Genomic DNA, 12079 nt, shown 5'->3' on the forward strand with positions numbered 1-12079 from the left:
CCTTGCCGCACTGACTGAGGATCCAAATTGCCATTATACAGCTCTGTAATTCCAGCAAACCGTTCTTATTAGGGTGCAAGTGCTGTTTTATACAGCCAGTAACAGGGTTTATTACAAGGAAATATTTCTAAGTTTTATTTGCCCTAGTGCGGTGCAGTTATATTGTATGCTCTAAAGCATTTTCTGCCTTGTATTGGTGGGAAAAAAGGGCTTATTAGCTGTTGTGTGGTGAAGTGCGAAAATTACAGCCCTTTTGTCGTGTATTAGTGGCAAAAGAAAAATATATTTGCTGTTCAGCGGTGCAGTTATCTGTTCTAAAGCCTTTTGTAGTGTGTATTAGCTGAAAAAGAAAAAATGTATTTGCCGTTTAGCGGTGTAGTTACTGTATCTGTTGTAAAGCCTTTTGTGGCGTGTATTAGTGGAAAACGAAAAAATATATTTGCCGCTCAGCGGTGCAGTTATCTGTTCTAAAGCCTTTTGTGGTGTGTATTAGTCGAAAAAGAAAAAATATATTTGCCGTTCAGCGGTGCAGTTAGATGTTCTAAAGCCTTTTGTGCTGTCTATTAGCGGAAAAATAAAAAATATATTTGCCGCTCAGCGGTGCAGTTATCTGTTCTGAAGCCTTTTGTGGAGTGTATTAGCAGAAATTGAAAAAATATATTTGCCGCTCAGCGGTGCAGTTAACTGTTCTAAAGCCTTTTGTGGCGTGTATTAGGCTACTTTCACACTAGCGTTCGTCGGTCCGCTCGTGAGCTCCGTTTGAAGGAGCTCACGAGCGGACCCGAACGCAGCCGTCCAGCCCTGATGCAGTCTGAATGGAGCGGATCCGCTCAGACTGCATCAGTCTGGCGGCGTTCAGCCTCCGCTCCGCTCGCCTCCGCACGGACAGGCGGACAGCTGAACGCTGCTTGCAGCGTTCGGGTGTCCGCCTGGCCGTGCGGAGGCGTGCGGATCCGTGCGGATCCGTCCAGACTTACAATGTAAGTCAATGGGGACGGATCCGTTTGAAGATGCCACAATATGGCTCAATCTTCAGGCGGATCCGTCCCCCATTGACTTTACATTGAAAGTCTGGACGGATCCGTACGAGGCTATTTTCACACTTAGCTGTTATATGCTAAAAATAATGCAGACGGATCCGTTCTGAACGGAGCCTCCGTCTGCATTATTATGATCGGATCCGTTCAGAACGGATCTGATCGAACGCTAGTGTGAAAGTAGCCTTAGTCGAAAAAGAAAAAATATATTTGTTACTCAGCGGTGCAGTTATCTGTTCTAAAGCCCTTTGTGCTGTCTATTAGCAGAAAAAGAAAAAATATATTTGCCCCTCAGCGGTGCAGTTATCTGTTCTAAAGCCTTTTGTGGCATGTATTAGCGAAAAAAGAAAAAAATTATTTGCCGTTCAGTGGTGCAGTTATATGTTCTAAAGCATTTTGTGGCGTGTATTAGCGGAAAAAGAAACAATATATTTGCAGGTCAGCAGTGCAGTTATCTGTTCTAAAGCCTTTTGTGTCATGTATAAGTAGAAAAAAATAAGGGCCTATTTGCCATTCAGCGGTGTAGTTATATGTTCTAAAGCCCTTTTTGGTGTGTATTAGTGGCAAAAAAAAGTATTTTCCATTGTGGTGAAGTGAGAAAATTATAGCCCCTTTTGGCGTGAATTAGTGGTAAAAAAAAGGGCTTATTAGCGGTTATGTGTTGAAGTGAGAAAATTACAGAGATTTTTGGGGTGTTTTAATTTGCTTTTTATTTATTTATTTGATCTAACAGTATGTCAGACAGAGAAATGCCAGGCCCTGCACAGGGGAGTGGTAGTGGACTAAATGTTTCTGGCGCAGGCAAAGTTCGCAGCAGAGTAAGGGGGCATGGCATCAGGGGTCGTAGCGTGAGGCCTGAGCTCCTGGTGTCAACTAGCGGTGGTGTCTTGATCAACAACCCAGCGGTTCTTGAATGGTTGACTCGGTCATCTCTGTTTTGGATCAACTCCTGCTTTTTTTGGCATTAGCAATACTGATGGATTACTGACGTAATGCTGACCGAGTGAAGGCGGATGCTCCACAGACAGGATCCATTTTTTGTGGGTTATTGTTCTGACGGATCAGAGGAAGGGCAAAATAATCAGTGACGTTAACACAAACTTACTACTGACACCCTCTCCACTCGTCGGGGGCTCTACTTGTATCTTTTATGTATGTGGTATCAGTTGACGACGGTGCAAAAGTAGTGCGCTTCTTCTTGGCGCTAACATCGACCTGTAAAGCTGAGTTCATACTTGAGTTATTTGGTCAGTTTTGGCCCCGTGACTGCCCTAATAAGTGAAGTGTGCAGTGATTCTAAGAGCGACGCCTGTCATCTACATGTCATACGGACTCACAGTATTATTTCACTACCAAAGCAAACTCCCTATGCGTGTTACTGCAAGGCACAGTGTTCTACACCACTATAAAGGCTCTCTGCAGCCAGGAAATAGATGTTTTTTAACATGATTCGCAGCAAATTTCCCAAAAATTTGCCGAACCGGCAAATCAAAATTTGCCAGCTAGTACTTGAAGTTGGATCTCCTGGTTTTGACCATAGCTGTCTTGGCAATCACATTTTGATGTGATCCTCTGGTTTTATTTCCATAGACTCTTAAAGCCGTGTTTCTGATTTTCCATGTAAGTCTGCAACAGAAATTTCTAGCAGCACAAACCACCAATCAGTGATCACTATGAGGATCACAATCTAGTAATCCAATTGTTACTTCCTGTTGAGGCTCAAGATTCCTTACCCTTCACACCTAAATTAAGCATACTTCAAACCAATTGTGGTTCAAGAATCCACTTCCTCATAGTTGAAATATTAGGTTTTTACCCCAAGATTACAAACCTGGGATCTATCTACCTGAGAAATTTCTGTGTCCTACTATACTACTCACATTGTTCACGAGAAATCCTTGAAGTAAGCTAGTCAATGAATGTTGCAGGTTACTTCCTTGCAAGCTCATTTCAAGACAATTTTGGTAAATCCTTTCTGTAGCAGCCAACCGTATAAGACCTGGAATCTAGGAAGTTAAACTAATGCACATAAATAGGAATTTGAAGAGTTTGTCCCAACTAGACAGCTAAGGTGGTGCTGTAATGATGGCGTGTAGCATTGCCTACATAGAGTATTTGGGAATTTGTAATATCTTAATCTATCTAGCACCCAAGGCCTTACATAGAATTGAGGAAGGCCGTGCTGCTGCTATGGGAACTTTAAGTGGTACATATGAACTGGCAAATTTGGGAATTTGTGGGCAGAGTCAGTGGCTTCATCTCAGTACCACTTCCAAAATAACCTGGTTTCCTGCTCCCTAGGTTTTGACCTTTTGTGGTCTGAGTGGAAAGACCTCAGCTGATTGCTATCTCTCCCTGCTGCTAATGATAGTCTAAATAGAAAGTCTATGAGCCTGTCTAAACTCAGTTTCAGTGCTAGGAGTCTGAGTGCTTCTATTGTCTTGTTTTAGAGATCGACAAGGGTCTCAGTACTTTCAGTACTTTTTTTAATATACAGGTACAGTGGCATGCAAAAGTTTGGGCATTCCTGGTCAAAATTACTGTTACTGTGAATAGATAAGCAAGTTTAAGATTAAATTATCTCCAAAAGGCATAAAGTTAAAGAAACACACTTTTCAACATTTTAAGAAATAGCAGTATAATATTTTGGTTTTGTACAATTTTAGAGTGAAAAAAGGGGAAGAAGTACCTTGCATAAGTATTGGAACCCAAAGAGATTTGAGTACTCAGATAACTTTGACCAGTCTCAGACCTTAAATAACTTGTTAGGGTTAAAGCTTGTTTACAATCATCGTTAGGAAAGGCCGGGTGATGCAAATGTCAAGGCGTTATAAATACCAAGACTCCTCTAACCATTTTTAAAAAAACGGCAGCCATGGGTTCTTCTAAGCAGCTGCCTAACACTTGGAAAATGAAAATGATTGAGGCTTACAAAGAAGGAGAAGGCTATAACTGCAGGAACATTTGAACAACAAAAACGACCATGGGTGTCAATTGCCGATTAAATATACACTAGAATAGTGCGGCTATATAAATAGACTTCCCAAATAGACTTGTACAAGAAAAAACTGAGAAAACTAAAGCTCATAGACATCCAATTATGAAAAAAAAAGTATACTTTATTAATTACAAAATAGAAGGTTCATAAATTACCATTAAAAAAGGGGGAATAAAGAGCAAAAACACCATCCCGGCAACACGGATCAATAATTACAGTTGCATATCAAGAAAACACATGCACAATGCTTTGATGAGGGGCGAATGTTAGTAAGAAACATCACAGCAAGGATACCGAACAATACAACTATTCAAGCAATGCTCTCAGAAGGTGCTGTATGATGAAGCGTAACAAGAAGCCGCAGTATGTTCCCTCTGGGACGTATCCAAATTATATGTAACAAGACATAAGTAAAAGTAACACAGACTCACCAGTGAGGATGGAGACCTGAGTGCCTGGGATGGTGCGTTTTGGGTAACCTTCATCAGGGGGTAACGCCATCACTGTGGGGATTACTATTTAAACTGCCCTTGGCCAATCAGGACCCTAATAGTGATTTGTCTCATCTGAACATGTATGGCCGCGCCGAGGGCGGCAGCCGAAGCTCTGCAATCCCAACCCAAGGCGTCATGCCATGACGCGGTGAGTCACATGACATAGGTCACGTGACGCACCCGGTTGGCATAGAGACATCTGGGGGGAGGACACAGAGCGCAGCCCCGCGACACCGCACGCGCCATGTCAGGCAAGGAAATCTAAAACAGAGGTGCACAATCTAAATATCAGACGGTATATCATATACTAAAATAAAACATATGAGGAGCCATGATGTATAAATAGTCATAAAGGTATAGTATACACAACATAAATGCAATACATCTGCAGGTGTATTTTTTTTGCAGGAACATTTGGCAGAGTTGTGGTACATTGTTCTTCTGTTAAGCGACACCTGCACAAACAAGGCCTTCATGGAAGAGTCATCAGAAGAAAACCTTTCCTGCATCCTCACCACAAAATTCTGCATAATAAATTGTAAAAGAATGTTTAAACAAGCTTATGGAAGAATGGATTCAATTAAATTCTAGCAAATTCAGGAAACAAACATAACACCAACTTAAAAAAGCTGAAGTTGAAAAGAGGATGGCTTCTACAAATGGATAATAGTCTTAAAAACACAGCAAAATCCAAAATACACTACTTCAAAATGTGCAAGCTTAAGGTTTTACCATGGCCCTCACAGTCCCATGCTTTGAACATCATTAATAATCAGTGGATAGACTTCAAAAGAGCAGTGCATGCAAGATGGCCCAGGAATCTCACAGAACCTGAAGAGTTTTTCAAAGAAGAATGGATGAAAATCCCTCAAACAAGAATTGGAAGATTCTAGGCTAGCTACAAATAGTGTTTACAAACTGTGATACTTGCCAAAAGGGGGTGCTACTAGGTAGTAACCATGCAAGGTGCCCAAAGTTTTGATTTCGACCCTTTTCCTTTTTTGTTATTTGAAAATGTAAAAGATAAAAATAAAAAATAGTTTTTGCTTAAAATACAAATAGAATGGGTCATCTTTAACTTCATGCCTTTTTGGAGATGATTTCATCTTTAACTTGCTTGACTGTTCACAGTAATAGTAATTTTGACCGGGGGGGGCCCAAACTTATGCATGCCATTGTACACTTGTACACTTTAAACTCAATGTCACCATTTTGTAGAGTATTCCAGCCATAAAGGGGTTGTCCGACCACTCACAAAATTACTGACTACCAGCAATCCTGTTTAACCCCTTCATCCCTGGAAGATCTTTGATTTTAGCGTTTTCATTTTTCATTTTTTTATTTTTCCGTTCATAGGGCCATATGAGAGGTTATTTTTTTATGCAGTTTCTAATGAGCTCATTTAATATTGCATATATTTAATAGGAAGCTGGGAAAAATACCAAATGGGGTGGAACTGGAAATAAATGCAATTTCACCACAGTTTTATGAGTTTTGTTTTTATGGCGTTCCCTGTACGGAAAACTTTACTTGTTACATTTATTCTCTAGATCAGTATGATTATGGAAATACCAAATTTGCATAGTTTTTCTTTCATTTTAATATTGGAAAAAAAAACTTTGAAGAAAAATATTATATCCTTTTCATCGTCATATTCTGACCCCTATAACTATTTTTGTACCTATATGTATGGAGCTGTGTGAGAGCAAATTTTTTCAGGGCGTTCTGTACTTTTCATCACTTTTTATAACATTTTTGGGGGAGATGAAGCGACCAATAAATGGTATTTTGATTTTTTTTCCCGTTTCACCATTTGTCAAATGGAATAAATATCTTTATATTTTAATAGAACAAAAGTTTTTGCACACGGCGATGACTATGATTAAAGCTGAGCGAATCGAAGTTAATGAAATGAAACTTGATCCGAATTTCAGGAAAAGTTTGTTTCACCATGAATCCGAATTTCTTGGCGCTTCATAGTAATGAATAAATTTTTCCTGAAATGGCAGTAAAAAAAACTAAACATATTCACCTCGTCCATTTGATCATGGAGAGACAGTCTCGGTCATCTTGATTGAAGAAAGCGGGCGCTGACCTGCGACATCATCAGATCAGTGTGTGTGAGATTTGGTGCATTTTCTTCAATCAAGATGTCCACGATGGTTCTGTTTCTTTTTTCACCCTGATTAACTCCTGAAAAGCCACAACGTGACTCTCAGATGCTGTGACCAGCGTTGAACATGGCATCTGAAGAGTTCAACGTGATCACCATTCTCCGTCATTGCACCCACTACATACAATGGAATGCGATTTGTGACAAAGTACTTTAAAACAAATCCGAATTTCTTGTTGAAGTTTGCCAAAGCAGCCGAATAACGTTTTTGAAAACTTCTCTTAGCACTACCTATGATGTTTGTTTATTTATTTTTTATTGTTATATCTATTTTGATTTTATGGAAAGGGGGGTGATTTGAATTTGTATTTATTTTTAGATTTTTTAAAACATTAGGTTTTTTTACACTTTTTAAAAGTTGCCATAGGGAACTATAACAAGCAATCATTAGCATTGGAGTCTATTAGAATTACACTGTGTAATACTCCTCTGGGACGCGCACCTATCTCTCGAATGGAGCCCTCAATGTGAATGAGACACCCTCCCTTCACTTTTAATTGAGTGCCAAAAATAGCCAAGTGCCGGCTTAGATATTTCTGGAACTCCCATAAATGTGAATGGAGAGGTAGCTGCCCAGTGCACTCTCCATTCACTTCTATGGGAGTTCTGGAAATAGCCAAGGCGGCGCTCGTTTGTCTCTTTTTGGAACTCTAATACAAGTGAATGGAGAGCATGCGTGGTGCTCTGTCCTTGACTTTGGAGGTCCCATTCTAGAGATATATACATGATTCTGGTGTGGGACCTGCACCTATGTGACATTGGTGGCATATCCTAGCAATATGCCACCAATGTATGAGATGGTCGAACCTCCTTAATTAATTTTTAGTACATCTGGTGATGGCTGGGGTGGAGGCATCTGCTCTAGGTGAAAAAATGCTTAGCTACAGCTCTGTCTATGGTCTGAAAGGCTTATACTGTTGACATTGATGCATTGGAGCAGAAACATTAGTGACATATATTGTATTAGGTTCTCACCATGTCCTAGAGAAATAGGATGAGCTTACTTTAGCAATAGATGATGAAGGTTAAATGATGTACGTGGAGACCTTTTATGTACTGTGGAGTTGAAAGTACATCCCTATTATCAAGAGTGTTGAAATAAACAGCAGCATTTGTGTGAACCTCAGGCACAGAGTAGATACATTTTGAGTCCTTATTTGAGTCATCAAATATGAAGGGCATCTCCTCCCTTACCATAATTTGTTGCAGACAAATTAATTTTGTAGCTCACCTTGAAACATTTGCTTCCTTTCCCCACAGAACGACAGCCATTAATATATTAGTACATTTCAGTCACATCGTTTTTTTTCAAGTTATCTCTCCTGATCTTCCCTTCCAGGACCCGAATATCACATAACTTATAATCTGTCTTGTTCCTTCTGCTTCCTCAACTATCTTGTTTTTATCTTCCTGAAACTCCAAAATGTATTGTTCAGTTTGTTCCTTTTTCTAGAGTGGCCTTAAAAGAAGTCTGTGTAGTTTGAGAGTCAGTCTGGAAGATAGCAGAGAGAAGTTCCTGTCACTAGTACAGCACATGTTGTATCAAATCATTTTGCTCCTAAAGCTCCAAGATTTCTTGTGTAGTCTCCTTATGTATTCTGTTGTGTTGACCACAAGACTGTGATGCATGGAGAGGCAGTCCACTATACAGCTGAGATAATATTTTGCCTTATTTTATGAAGTAAATTATGGTTAGGGCATTATGCACATTAACTTTTTTTTGGGCATCCGACCTGCGCAAAATGCGGATCGGATGCCGAAAAAAATACCCATTCACTTCACTGTGTGCCGTCTGCATGTTTGTTTTGCTGTATCCGCAACAAGGATTAGACTGTTTTGTTGCAGGCCAGGATGTTCCGTTTTGCAAAATGCGAAAAGCACACAGCCGGTATCCGTGTTTTGTGGATCCGCAGTTTACAGACCGCAAAGCAGGCTATGGTCAGGTGCATGAGCAGTCAAGTCATTATTAAAAGGGTTGTTACAAAATGATTGTCCACAGGATAGGTGACAAATGTATGATCGGTAAGGATTTAATCATAAGAAGGGGTGTTCTGTACTCCTGTTTGATTCTCTGGGAAACTAGCTAAGGACAGCAGTCAACTGATCAAACAACTACTCAATATAAATGGTGGACACGGGATCATGATCAATGGGGGTCCTAGCAGTCAGACCCACAATAGTCAGACACTAATCATCTATCTGGTGGATAGGCGATATTTGATATTCTGTAACAGACCTTTTAAGCACCACATTCTGCATGACAAGAGAGAAACAATATATTTTCAGATCCTCAGTCATCTACTAAGATGAGCCAGTTAGCACAGCATCCCAAAAATCTTGAAGAATCATATATCTAATGTTGAGCGAATCGAAGCCGAACAAATTGACTTTGATCCGAATTTTGAGGAAAAATTCCATTCACTGTAAAGCCAAATTTCCTCGCATATATTTTTCCTGAAATGGCAAAAAATACACCCTCACCTCATCCATTAGCTCTTGGAGAGGCCATCGCTGCCATCTTGATTGGAGATACCGCGCAAGATCTTGTGTGTGATGACTTGATGACCACTGTGTGAGATTTTGCATGGTGTCTTCAATCAAGATGGCCACGACGGCCTCTCCCCACTAGCAATTGGATAAGGTGAGTATGTTTATTTTTATTTTTTAACCTGATTGAACCCTGAAAGGCCTCAATTGTATCCTCAGATGCCGCAATCAGCAACGAATGCGGCATGTGAGGGGTTCAATGACCGGGGAGGCGATCACTGTTCCCCGTGATTGCCACCACTACATATAAAGGAATGCACTTCCTGACAAAATAATTCATCATGAATCAAATTTCTTTGTGAAATTCATCCAAGCACCCGAATCAAATTTTTCATAATTTCGCTCATCACTGCATATAACTTAAAGGGGCTGCCCAGAATTTTTTTTGTTAAAGAGCCTCTGTCAGCTTGATCAACTGTATTAAACCAGGTATACCGTCTGGAAGGGATAATAATGCTGATTGAAACAATACCTTTCTTTGCCTATGTGTTAAAAGCTGCAGAGATATCTGCATTTTTACTCAGATACAAATGAGCACTTTGAAGCATCAAGGGGTGGGGCTGAATCCTTGGAGCACTGAGGATAGGTCATCAATAAAAATAACTTTAAATGAGGTAGAGAAAGAAAATAACTGGAAAAAAAATCAAGAATTCTCTCCTATGACATCTACAGTGGGATGCGAAAGTTTGGGCAACCTTGTTAATCGTCATGATTTTCCTGTATAAATCGGTGGTTGTTACGATAAAAAATGTCAGTTAAATATATCATATAGGAGACACACACAGTGATATTTGAGAAGTGAAATGAAGTTTATTGGATTTACAGAAAGTGTGCTATAGTTGTTTAAACACAATTAGGCAGGTGCAGACATGTGGTCACTGTTGTTGTCATTTTATTGGTTCCAAACCCTTTAGAACTAATTATTGGAACTCAAATTGGCTTGGTTAGCTCAGTGACCCCTGACCTACATACACAGGTGAATCCAATTATGAGAAAGAGTATTTAAGGGGGTCAATTGTAAGTTTCCCTCCTCTTTTAATTTTCTCTGAAGAGTAGCAACATGGGGGTCTCAAAACAACTCTCAAATGACCTGAAGACAAATATTGTTCACCATCATGGTTTAGGGGAAGGATACAGAAAGCTGTCTCAGAGATTTCAGCTGTCTGTTTCCACAGTTAGGAACATATTGAGGAAATGGAAGACCACAGGCTCAGTTCAAGTTAAGGCTCGAAGTGGCAGACCAAGAAAAATCTCGGATAGACAGAAGTGACGAATGGTGAGAACAGTCAGAGGCAACCCACAGACCGGCACCAAAGACCTACAACATCATCTTGCTGCAGATGGAGTCACTGTGCATCGTTCAACCATTCGGCGCACTTTACACAAGGAGATGCTGTATGCGAGAGTGATGCAGAGGAAGCCTTTTCTCCTCCCACGGCACAAAAAGTGCCGCTTGAGGTGGGCTAAAGCACATTTGGACAAGCCAGCTTCATTTTGGAATAAGGTGCTGTGGACTGATGAAACTAAAATTGAGTTATTTGGCCATAACAAGGGGCGTTATGCATGGAGGAAAAAGAACACAGCATTCCAAGAAAAACACCTGCTACCTACAGTAACATATGGTGGTGGTTCCATCATGCTGTGGGGCTGTGTGGTCAGTGCAGGGACTGGGATTCTTCTCAAAGTTGAGGGATGCATGGATTCCACTCAGTATCAGCAGATTCTGGAGACCAATGTCCACGAATCAGTGACAAAGCTGAAGCTGCGTCTGGGCTGGATCTTTCAACAAGACAACGACCCTAAACACTGCTCAAAATCCACTAAGGCATTTATGCAGAGGAACAAGTGCAACGTTCTGGAATGGCCATCTCAGTCCCCAGACCTGAATATAATTGAAAATCTGTGGTGTGACTTAAAGAGAGCTGTCCATGCTCGGAAGCCATCAAACCTGAATAAACTGAAGATGTTTTGTAAAGAGGAATGGTCCAAAATACCTTCAACCAGAATCCAGACTCTCATTGGAACCTACAGGAAGCATTTAGAGGCTGTAATTTCTGCAAAAGGAGGATCTACTAAATATTGATTTCATTTATTTTTTTGTGGTGCCCAAATTTATGCACCTGCCTAATTTTGTTTAAACAATTATAGCACACTTTCTGTAATTCCAATAAACTTCATTTCACTTCTCAAATATCACTCTGTGTGTCTCCTATATGATATATTTAACTGACATTTTTTATCGTAACAACCAACGATTTATACAGGAAAATCATGACGATTAACAAGGTTGCCCAAACTTTCGCATCCCACTGTACATGCAAAGCTGACCACTTACCTCCATGCTATGAGACAGGTGGTTTTCTATACTTAGAACACTAATACATATTACTGGTGTCTTTATAATCATATAATGTCCCTGTGAGTAAGCCAGTAGTATGTATTAGCTTTCTAAGTATAGAAAAACTCTATTCTCTACATTATAAGGCTATAGTAAATAGTGTGTGTGATATGTACATGCTAGGGCACAGCTTTGAGCATGCTACTGTCTAGCCTGTCAATCAAGGGGAGGGATTAATGTGCAGAGCACAGGGGTGTTACAACCGCAGTGCTCCAAGGATTCAGCCTGACCACCTGGTACTTAAACATGCTCATTTGCATATGGATAAAAATGCTGATACCTTTGCAGCTGTTTAACATACAAAAAAGGGTATCAGTGGTTTTAATCAGCATAATCAAGCCTGGTTTAATAAGGTTGATCATGCTGACCTAGGCTCTTTAAATCACCATCCCACCAAGTGAAACCTGTGAAGATTAGTGTTGATCACGAATA

This window comes from Bufo gargarizans, chromosome 8 (assembly GCF_014858855.1).
Source record: "Bufo gargarizans isolate SCDJY-AF-19 chromosome 8, ASM1485885v1, whole genome shotgun sequence".
NCBI classification, from domain to species: Eukaryota; Metazoa; Chordata; class Amphibia; order Anura; family Bufonidae; genus Bufo; species Bufo gargarizans.